Raw genomic sequence first — 12,030 nt, forward strand, 5'->3', positions numbered from 1 at the left:
ACCTTCCGTTTCCTGTGCTGGTGATTCACACAGCACTCCACCACTACAAAACGGAAAGCTTTCTGTTTACCCACATTATCTATGAAAATGCTAGAAAGATTCTCCATTTACTATCAAGCATAGACCATGGGATTGAAAATAAAGATTGCCAAGATAAATCAGGAACAAACAAAACCAAACAACCTCCCTCCTCCAACAAAAAAGCCAAAAACCCTCTAGAATCACGCACTTGCTAAAACATATCTTTAAAATCCTATCCTTCAAAGTTACTTCCTTGGTATGCTTTAAAGAAACACCATTTGTTTAAAGGCTTCTGCCACCTTCCATAGCTCTGTGCATGGAAAAGCTTACAGCTGGCCTGGAGATGTGGTGCCATTTCACATTCACAGATGGTTGGTGGGTTTCTGGGTTTTCCTTTTGTGTATAACACAGACTAACCTTTCCAGAGTTAATATAAATCCTTTACATTCTCATTGATCATCTACATGACTGATTTTGGATTAAAAAAAAATCCTGAATGCGAAAGACTTCCAACAGCTCCATTCAGTATGGGAGCTTCCAATCCATTCTTAAATCATTGGATTCCAAAGGCAAATCTTTCAAAGTCAAGCTTGAGTCTCCTTCCCTCTGAGCAAGCAAACTGCTACAAAAGCAGAGGCCTCCCCTGGCCCTGTTTACTTAGACTGCAAACCCTATTCAAGCCAGCGATGTCAGATTAAAGGAAGAAAGGGGAGAGAAATCAAAGCCTTAAACTGCACATAAAAGGCAATCGCTGGCAACCAATCTGTTCAACTTCCAACTATTTGCACTTTATGAATAAAGGTCATCTGTTATTGGCACCCAAATGTTAATGTTCTTATGAGGGTCTAAGCTGCTTTAACAGCTGAATAAGTGAGAGTTCCTAGAAGGCCACACCTAATGGTTGGGATCCAGCTGGAAGCCAGGAGGCAAGAGGTGTGTGTGAGGCTGGGGCCCCACGTTGAGTGAGGGAGCCGTGGGTGTGGAAGATGAAGTTACTTGCATATTATTCACAGGAAACTCAAGGCAAAATGTCCCATGGCCTTTTCTTCCCTGATTCTTTGACATGTTGCTTGCTGTGGGTGGCAGCCATGCCTGGCTTCCATCTTTACACTATCAATAGTCTTCCAACAAGACTTTGATTTGTGTCTCCTTTAATAGCAAACCCTCCAATGTTTTACTAGCCCCTTCTAGAAAGTGCTTTCTGGAAAAAGGATGGACAATACCATGCCACTGCAAACTTGTTAGATTTGCCTTTCTCTTGTCAGCTCTTCATTCATACTCATAAGCACACTGGAAGTATGGATTCTGAGATGAATGACAGTGGATAAATAACCACAAACACACCATGACCAACAAAAACTGAACTTGGTAATGCTAATCCTAAATCTTCAGGGCATCGCTTGCATATGGATATATGTTTTGTATATCATTAATTTCTGCACAAGGGCAGAAAATAAGTCAAATCTCAATTTGCTGTATTCTCCTAATTATTCCATCCTATGGGAGTTGACATTTTTTTTATCTGATGGCAAGTTCTCTTTTTTCCCCTGTGTATGTGAAGCAAACAGACTTTAGAATTCTCTGGCTCTGTTCCTATCTAAATGTCCACATCCTCACAGGCTTCAGTTTTATCTGTGAATGAGTCACTTAAAATCCCATTCTACTTTGCTGTCCTGTCTTAGTTGGCTTCTTAAACTATGGAGTGAGGATTCATTATTGTGAAATTAAAGGAAACCGTTTACTTGAAAAGGCCTTTCAAAAACGGAAATGTCAAAGTCACTCAAGTCCTCATTATTACAAAGAGGACCTCTGAAAATCCAAGGTAACCTCATACTGGGTGTGGGGACAGATTGAGGGTTAGCTCTAATGTGCACAAGCAAGCTGTTCATGTTCTCCTTATTGTCTGCTCTGAAGTTGCGGCCTTCCTAGACAGGTCTTTTCATTTGGGATCATCTTTCCTCACTTCCAGCCATCTGCTAATGTACAACACAGGTATACCAAGAGACCTGGCTCTCCTTCCATCCCTATTCTGTGTTACCCTTTGTTTTTGTGGCTTCATACATTCCTTGATGGATTATCTCTGCATCTGTATATTTTCATCTCCTCTAAGAGACAATACCTCTTTGAAGTCTAGAACTCTGAATGCCTTTAGATCCATCCATTCCAGACCATGCAAGAGCTGATCAATAGTTCCTGCTGAACAGAATTCAGCTAATAATGAGATTTTTACCTTTCAAATTGAGTTATTTTTTCATTAAAAGTGAAATTAGTGGGCCAGGAGTTTGGCCTAGTGGTAGAGTGCTTGCTTAGCATGTACAAAGACCCAGGTTCGATTCCTCGGTACCACAGAAAAGCTGGAAATGGTGCTATGGCTCAAGCGGTAGAGCGCTAGCCTTGAGGGAAGCCCAAAGAGGCTCTAAGTTCAAGTCCCAGAACTGGCAAAACAAAACAAAAAACCCTTGCTGACAGGGCTTTTTGTAGAATATCCAGCTGGAAAGATCCAGCCCACAGCTCACTGGATGATTCTGGAGCCAGGGAAAAGATCACAGCAATATTTTTAAAAAAGAATTTACTTGGGCTGAAGAAAAAATTGGTATTAAGAACACCAATGATGGTGTCAGAGAGACAAAGGAAGTTCTTGAAGGAACATATGGTCTCCTGGGAAAAGCAATTCAGCAACAGAGGAAACTGAAAATAAAATGAGGGGAAAAAAGCCACTGGACTGGAGAGAGCAAGTTGAGATATTCTGTGGAGGAAATGGAAGCCTGAGTTGTTCAGAGGCCTTTAAAAAAATGGGTATGGACCACTTTTATCAACATAGCAACTGGCCAAACTGTCATACAAGTGTGTGTGTGTGTGTGTGTGTGTGCGTGTGTGTGTGTGTGTGTGTGTGTGTGTGTGTGGAAAGCCCAAGGGCAATACTCAGGCCCTGAGTTCAAACCACAAGACTGGCAAAAAAAAAAGAAAGAAAGAAATTGGTGTATATTGAGTGTGCTATTTCCAGACATGAATACATGGCATTTGGATCAAATTAATACTCTCTATTGTTCTTTCTTCCTCTTATCTCCTCTATCCTCTACTTTTATTTCTTGCCAGTCCTGTGCTTGAGTGCACAGCCTAAGCACTGTCCCTGGGCTTTTCTCAATGCTAGAGTTCTACCACTTGAGCCTCAGCATCACTTCTGGCTTTTTTTTTTCCTATGTGTGTGGTAGCGGAGGAATTGAACATAGAGTCTTCATGTATTCTAGGCAAGCACTCTACCACTAGGCCAAACACCCTGCCCTCTATCCCCTATTTTTGAAAACAGTGTGTGTGTGTGTGTGTGTGTGTGTGTGTGTGTGTGTGTGTGTGTGTGTTAGGGCTTAAACTGAAGGACTTGCACTTGGGCTTTTTAAACCAAGGTTGGTGCTCTGCTACTCCACTGCCAGGTTTTTGGTTTTTTGTTAGTTCATCAGACTCTTTCAGATTTATTTGCCTGGTCTGGCTTTAAACTGTGATCCTCAGGTCCCAGCTTCTTGAGTAGCAAAGATTATAGGCATGGGCCACCTGGCTTTTCACAGTCTACAGTGTATTTCATTCCTCATATCCAGCTATTATATACTTTGATACTACTCATCATACCCTCATCATTTTAATAAATTCAGATGTAAAATAAATTGTCATGAGTTGCAAATTAATTGATGAAAACTAAACTTCCTTTATCCTCTTCTCTGTGTCCTTCAATTTTTCTTTTAGGACACTACTATTACTTGTTTCATGTAGTATTTTTTATTTATTCTTCCATGACCTGGTTACTAAAACTGAAGCCCTTTCTGGGAGCAGTGTGAATGCCAAAGGAGGACATGCTTCACAAAACAAGCAAGAACCTTTCTTAGGCGACAATACTTTCCCAGGGCAAGCAACAGTTGCCTTAAATCAGGAATTCCAGGTCTGGCGAAGTGGAAGGAAGTTGTTAAACAAACTGTGTCTTGCCAGGCAAGACTTATAACCTTGTTGAGCTGTGATGAAAAAAATCTCCCAACCATATAGCTCTCTGATTTTTATCTTTTAAAAAAGAATAAGTTCACAAAATTAGAGAATTAGCATTTGAGAAAATGAATTCAAGATTAGCATTTTCAATCAGGATCTTAACCTCTGAGCTGGTGAAGTGGCTTTGCCAAATCAATCTATTTAGGAAATTAAAAATAACATTAGGCACATTTATTGCAAATTAAAGTGAAATGGAATTGAACATTTCTAACTGGCGCCAGAAGCGAAACATCCCATTGAGATCCTTGTGCCAATAAAGGAAAACAGCTGATTTCAGTGCTGTGTTTTCCTTCTGGGGCTGAGGTGCTCCTTCCTTTCTGCCTCCTTAGATGGGCTTGGGAGTGGGGATGAGGGGCGGAGGAAGTGCGGTGTCATCTGCATATCTCTGTTCCATCTTTTATAATTAGTTGTGTGGAGTTAGTCCAGGTCCTGGCAAGGAATATAACTTACACTTAGGCTAGGTAATTTGAAGAGAGTTTCATGATGACCTAGCTGTTGAGCAAGTGAAAACCAAAATGGATAATTTAGGATCCTAGGGTTAGTAAGATACAATGCTGTAATTACTCACCCTTTGGCATAAGGGGACACGAGGGAGGACAGGTTGAAGGGATGGTGGCTTCCCTTGAAGGGAAGGCTTGTGGAAGGGAAGGTGTTTATTTCCTGGTGAGAACTGAGCATCCACCTCTGAGCAACTCCAGCTCTACCTCCAGAACTCCCATCTGAGAAGGCCAGCAGCAGTCTCTCTATGCTGAGTGAAGAGCAGAGCTTGCTTAGCCATGCAAAACTCATGTTAACGACTCCAGCCGCTTTTGTAAGGGCCTTCTCTCTTTCTCTTCCCCTGGCATTTGTGTGCTTCCGAAAGGCTGAAAGTCTACTTTTTTAGGCTCATTTCCTTGGTATCTATCTAATCAAATGTTTGCAGAAAGGTAGGAAGGAAGGAAGCCATAATTAGTTGTTACCTCATCTCATAGTATAGTCCTGTCATTATTGTTTGAGAACTTGGACTACAGTAGCAGACAATTCTCTGAGTAAATGAAGAAGCAGAAAAATCCTAGATATGGGTTTACTTGAGTCCATAATCACAAAGTGTGGGGATGTTTTTGCCAGTTCCCTGCGGGGAAAAACCTGAAACCTCCAGCAATAAGTTTCTGAGTGTAAATGACATCTATTAACCAGTCAAGCAGCAGCTGACTTCATTTGACATACCATGACCCAGGCTACAGGGTGGGTTAGGGTAAGCCATGAAATTGCCAGTCAGAAGACACTGTTCTGCTTTATATCTTATTAACACAGTTAACTCTGAGGGGACCACTCACCAAATGTGAAATAAAATATACACATGAATCCTACCCTACTATTATTCACAAAAGCAAAAATTAAAAATACTAACAGTCACTCAATAGGGAATTTGTTAATTAAATTATACTACATGCATACAATGAAATGTGTAGTCTGGAGAAAACAGTGAAGTTGATACTTGAAAAGACATTCACAGTATATTGCTGTCTGAAAAAAGCAAGTTAACCTCCACCCCACCCCAGGGTCTCACACTCTCTCTGGGCTTTATTGCTTGAGGCTACTGCTGGGTCATTTGGGCCACAACTCCACTTCCTGCTTTCTGCTGGTTAATTGGAGATAAAAGTCTCATGAGTTTATTCCTCCTGGCTGGCTTTGAACTGAGATACTCAGATCTCAGTCTTTGGAGGAGCTAGGATTAAAGGTGTGAGCCAGTAGGACAGAGCTGTAAACTAGCCACTTCTATAATCATTGTAATCTGAGTTGTATAAATTTGGCTAAAGGACCTAATCTCACCACACCTCATTTTCCTCAACTGTAATCTACATCTGCTTACGTAGGATTGCTCGGAGGAGCGAATGCATACAATGCCCAAACCACTTGCAGGTCAGAATTCAAAACAAATTAGCCCTTAAATTACTACTACTACTACCACGACAATTACTGCTACTTATGTGCATCTGCAAACATATATGGAAGAATTTTTGCAAAATATTTTCAGTATTTTTATTATTTACCTTATTTACACATTTTGGTATTACATTTTTTCACAATAGCCATCTATCAATGTTACCTCATTCTGATAACCACAACGATTAGAAAAAGATTACCTCATTCTTTTTTGATAGGGTACTACTTCTGTATCTTTGGGAAAGCAACTGGTCACTTCTGAAAGTTTCTTTTGGTCAGTTATGGAATAAGAAGAAGGATGCCTTTCTTTTTTATCTGTAAAACTTTGGCAATAGATCAAATGAGTTCTTGAAATTGTATTCTTCAAAATTAGGAAAGCACTCTACAAGGAGTTAGATGTTACCATTACTACGTTTAAAAACGTAATGGAAATGCTTGGGATTTTTCTTCCTTCTCCTGTTAATGTTTTTGGCCCGAGAAAAGCAGCCGATATGAAATGGGCCAGGTGAAATCCCTACCTCAGTTGTGAATTTTTGCTGTTTGTGAACCCCAAGGAAGAGCTATCTTTACGATGTAACCAAGAACTAACTCCTAGCTGCCCAGTTATTGCAAGGCATACTATTTTCCACGTTTGTGGATGGAGACTTCCCAGGTCCCTTCTGGGCATGCGCCCCACTTCTTTCACTGTGGGTTTTGTTCATTTCCATGCTGCTACTTTGCGCCATGCCATTGCCCAGAGTGAGAGGTGAGCCCATTGGCGACGGATGGGAGACGAGGGAAGGAACATATGGCTTTGCTGCATGGGTTCATGAGGTTGAGCCTGGCTTGGGGAGCCACTGGGGATGTGGTAATGTTTACCGTGGTTTCTGACGCATCATCTCCTTCCTCTTCACTAGCGAAAGACGCAGACGCCTCCAGGGAGGAGGTCCAAGTGGAGCTTGACAGCATTCTGGGAGCACAAGGCGGGGCCTGTAGTCCACTTGTGCAGATGTGAACGAGCTCTTTGTGCACACAGGCTGTCCTGCCTGTAAACGGCCCCGGTCATCAGATCCATGCCAATTTATTTTCCAATGAAGACACCAGCGGTCTGTGGGTGGGGTGGCGTGAGCAGGAGAGATCATAAAGGAACAGGCACACTCAGCCCCAACCAGATGAGCTGAGAGCAAAGCCCAAGGCGCGCTCCAGGGAGGGAGCCAGTAGGTGGCCCCGAGGTACTGGTGCTGGGGGCGATTATTGCTGGGAGGGATGGGGAACTTTCCTTTCTTACGATTCTGTTAAATTAAAATTACTTGAGTGTGTAAGAGAGGACGGAGTTGAGAAGATGTCGTCGTTGAGAAATCACTTTTTTTTTTTAAGGTGAAAGAATCTTTTTGCTATGAGAAACGATGGGTAATTGTGTTCCTGTTCTCTTCTCCCCAGTTCTCACCCATTCCCTTCCGCCGGTTCCCACATCAGGCTCTGGATGTACTCAGGATTTAAGGCCTGCCTGTCTGAGAACTAGAGGGGGTAGCTTTACTTTTCCCTTTCCCACTCTTTAGACGGTTTCAGTCCAAGCTTATAAAAGTCATTTCCATTTTCAAAAGCAGAGTTGGTTTAAAAAAAAAAAAAACCACTTTGGATACTTTCCCTGCACCTCCCACTCTCCCCACCCCAACCCACTCCATCTTCTTGTTCGAGAAATGCAAATCTAAAGCCAATCCTATTTTATGTTAAAAAAAAATTGAAAAACATTTCAATGTATTCTTGTCTTGTATGACTGGCTGAGAGCCTCTAAATCCCCACCATTTACCAAATTAAACTAATTGAAAGTGCTTCCAAAAGCCACATCTGTAGGCTGACGTTTGTCCCTGCCTTTCACTTCAGGCTCGGGGAAACTGTTCTCCATTCCATTGATCCCTGAATAGTCATGCCTGTCAGGAAGCCACACCAGCCATTATCATTCTAATTTTACTGCCTTTCTTGGTCCCTAATCTAATTTGCAATGATGCTTAAGCATTTCGCAAGGCCACAGCACTTTCTTCAGAATTTCAACAAGAGCATTAAACCCCCAATTTACATTAATGAAGTGCACATTTAATTAGGGGAGAGGGTAAATGGAGGGCTCTTCAGAAGCAGTTTGTGTGATATGATAGGCACTCGAAAAGCAAAGGAGATATATCTGATAAAAGACTTGCCATACATCAGATGGTGTTGGCATGATCCGCTTCCTTCTGCTCCTCCATTTTTCTTCCAGCCTCATCTTCCTTCTCATTTCCACCCTTCTATCAACTAACTTTTACCCGGTTACAATTCGCTCCACAGTTACAATAAAATTATGGAAAACAAGCCTGTCAACAAGGGAGGCTCGGGGTCAAAGAACTATTTAAGGAGTTCCTGGGGTGTTTTAGTTTCCTGCTGCCTCCAATCTCCTCCTCTCCCCCCCCCCCACCAAAGGGAAGATTAACTTGTTCCTTTAAATAATGAGGAGTATAGGAAGCCAGCCTCAGCCCCCCTGGTTAATGAATGCATTAAGCACACAGGCTTATCAGCACTGTGGTACACACATACTTGGCTGGCCTTTGGGAATGGGATGGGTTGGGGCAGAGGCAGGATGAGTTTCTGGTAGTAGATGTCTTGCGATGAATTCATTATCACATATGATTTGGGATGCAGTGACATCACACAATGGAGTCATCAGGCTTCACCGGGCCAAGGCTTTCCGTACATTTCCGTTCAAGCAGAGCTCTTTTTCCTTCGTTAGCTTTCCTAATATGATTTTGTTGTTGTTGTTGTTGTTGTCATGGGGCTTGAACTCTGGGCCTGGGCATGTCTCTGAGCTCTTCAACTCAAGGCTACCGCCCTACCCCTTGAGCCACAGCACCACTTCCGGTTTTCTGGTGGTTAATTAGAGATAAGAATCTTATGGACTTTAATGCCTGGGCTGGCTTTGAACCCCTCTCCTCAGATCTCAGCCTCCTGAGTAGCTAGGATTACAGGCATGAACCCTCTCACCCAGTTTCTAATATGATTTTTAAGTACACATAACATTCTTTCTGTCTACACTTTATGAGGTCTCAGGGTGGGGACAAGTCTTACTTTTGGAAACTTGAAAATTTTCCTTCAAGATCACTTTACCTGTTGGTTTATTTAATACTATGGATGATGGTGATGGTCCTCTTGGAAATATGGTGATATAGTTAAGATAAGAATAAAAGCACTAACATCTCAGTTTTATGCTCAACTTTCTTTTTGTGAAGTCTGCTATTTCAGAGCTAAAGATAAAAGCATTTGCTCCTGCAAGTATTCTATACTTTTCTCTCCAGTATAAGATATATTATATTTCCTACTGATTTACCAACACCCGCTAGATAGTAATTTGTGTTAAAATACAATCCCTTTCTTCCCACTCCCTTAAAAAAGATGATGACAGAGTTAGGTAGCAGCTAGCCACAGCAATAGGAAATGCAAAGGGGACTCACAATGGAAGATGAACATGAGATCACATGTCTTAGAGAAAAATGTTACAATTAGACATCCTAATTCACACATCACCACAGCCCCAGATCTAGGGATGAAGGTTTTTAACAGGCAATGTCAATAAATCCTCAACCCACAAAAACACTGTTGTTCTTATCCTAGAGACAACTCACCTTTAGTCTATTGAAAGTGCATACAAACCAGGTAATGAAGCTGTTTTTGCCCCCCATCTCTATTTGTGTTTTTTGTCATTTTTCTCAGCTGCTTTCTTGACGGGCTTTGTGACCATATTAAGTTCTAGAAAAGTAAGGACTGGTGAATAGCAACTTTTTTTTTTTTTGAATATCAACTTTTGAGAAAGGACTAAAACTACACAGCTGAACTGGAGAGCCTTGCGAGATGGATTACCCCCACTAAGGACAGTTAGCTAGAATGGTCAGGCTGTACCCCACAACTGGAGAAATCATCTCATGGGAACCAGATTCCCACCTCTCAAGTGAGGAGTGACAACCATTTCTCTAAAACAGGAAAACCAGGACTGAGATAATAACCAGCTAGGACTCTTAACCTATGCATATATTAATCCCATGCCTGTCATTCTTTCTTTATTTAAACTTAATACCCAGATTTGTACCTTAAAGATAGCTGACGCTGAAATAGAGTACTGCCTTCCTGTAACATTTCTTTCTCTGCCATATGTCTTTTCTAAAAATGTTTCCTATTACCTTCATTATGTTCCAGTTTTACCTGAAATTTTCTCATGCCAGATGCTGTAATTAAGGTTGATTAGTTGTGAAACACTTCTGATTACAATAGTTCACTAGTTTTGTGGTGCAGATACTATTTTCAAGCATAAATGTCTGACCGTAATGCCACAGTAGGAGGTTTCCTCCTTTCTAAATTCATAGTCTCCAGCACTATTTACCATAGCAAAGATATGGAACCAACCTAGATGCCTCTCAATAGATGACTGAATCAACAAGATGTGGTATTTTTTCACAATGGAATTCTGTGCTGCCATCAGAAAGAACGACGTCACCCCATTTGTAAGGAAATGGATAGATTTGGAAAAAGTCATATTAAGTGAAGTAAGCCAGATCGAAAGGAACATAGGCTCAATGGTTTCCCTCATTTGTAATAATTAGTACAAACCGTGCACTGTCCTAGCAGAGGATTACAATAGCTCAAAACCCAAATACATAAGACCATATAGGATGGGGCTAAATGAAAGGACCTCCAGGATATGGAAACAAGAGCTATATAATGTGATTGTTGTTCTTAATGTACTATGTTATTTCTCATCTCTTTTGTTGTCCCTTGGTTATTCTGATATTGTTACAGTATCTTACCTTGTTATCTGCTATATTGTATATTATTTGTTTATTTGAAATAGGAAAGGGAAGGGGAGAAAAGAGGAGGGGAGGGTGGGTGGTGGGAGAGAAATGGGGCAAACACATGAGAAGGGGTATAGATGTTTGTGAAATAATGCACCTTCTATCTGGCAAATATAACTGTAACCCTTCTATTAATTATAATAAAAATATATCTATACTCTGAGGCCATTGGCAACCATATCTATATCTTCAACATAGTACTAACAACAGGGAGAGAAGGACCTTCTAATTCCTTCTACTTGTGTCTCAGATCTAAGCGAAGGAAACAAAGCATGACCCTATAGAGGGAAGGATAAAACGTTTAGACTACCGAGAAAAAGAAGGAAATGTTATTAGAAAAGGAGAAAAACGTCATTAGAAAGAACAGCAAAGTTGGATGAGTTCAGGGAGCAGAAATCCTAAGTAAGGTTGAGGAAATTATGCAAGAGAAGACAAACTTAAAGGCCCCAGTGAGAAGCAAGAAGGAAGAGGTAGGTGATGGCAGTTCCTGCCTGTCATCCTAGGTAAGCAGGCACTGGGCCATGTGCTGGGCTATTCAGAAGTGATGAGTGACCTCACCTCTACAGATTAGTGATCTCACTCCACTGCTTGTTTTTCAACGTGAATGCCCAGTGCCATGGAGAAAAAAAGGTCAGTTGAAGATGTAAGAGAAAGTGGGCTAAGCGTTGACATTATGTCATTGTGGCACCAAGTCCAGAACTTGCTGTCGAACCACTGGCCTAGCTGCTTCCTGGAGCCAAGGCAGACTCCAGTTGTTGTCCAGGAAAGACTATGCTCAGGGGCTTGATCTACAATCACAGCATTCATTCTTCATCTCAAAGGTGAAAGGGCTGCTGTATCCTGGTGGGGACTCAATGCTAATGAAACGAGTGATGGTTTTGTATTTGTGTATTTGCACAGCAGATGGACTGGAACTATTTCTCCAGTAAAAGAAACTCTGTGCCGGCTGAAGGCTTGCTCTGAGGCTAGAACGCTGGTCACAGAAAGCTGAAGCTGGGCCATGGCAGAGAATTACCAAGTCTCTCCAATGCCTGCCAGCAAGGATTGTTACAATGCCGGTCTAGGAAGCTGGCTAGACCATATACCAAAGTTTATGAATCTGTTAGAAAAAATAAAAGCTGACTTTTAGCCATGATTTCTTAAAATGTATTCAAACCCTGTCAGAATAAGGGAGATTGATTTTTCATGTAATTATGCAATTTCC

The 12,030-nt window shown here is 41.5% G+C and overlaps 1 long non-coding RNA gene across 3 annotated transcripts in view; it reads right to left on the reverse strand.

Annotated features, from left to right (window-relative positions):
* Positions 1 to 8,483: 8,483 nt before the first annotated feature.
* Positions 8,484 to 12,030, reverse strand: part of LOC150055501 (uncharacterized) — a 46,482-nt gene continuing 42,935 nt past the window's right edge. For all 3 annotated transcript variants that reach the window (XR_016537436.1, XR_016537434.1, XR_016537435.1), the window contains exons 5-6: positions 9,606 to 9,729; positions 8,484 to 8,849 (exon numbers count right to left, since the gene is read on the reverse strand). This is a non-coding gene — a long non-coding RNA (uncharacterized LOC150055501). The remainder of the gene's footprint in view (positions 8,850 to 9,605; positions 9,730 to 12,030) is intronic.

Source organism: Megascapheus bottae, chromosome 13, assembly GCF_031878675.1.
Source record: "Megascapheus bottae isolate mThoBot1 chromosome 13, mThoBot2.hap1, whole genome shotgun sequence".
Lineage (NCBI taxonomy): Eukaryota > Metazoa > Chordata > Mammalia > Rodentia > Geomyidae > Megascapheus > Megascapheus bottae.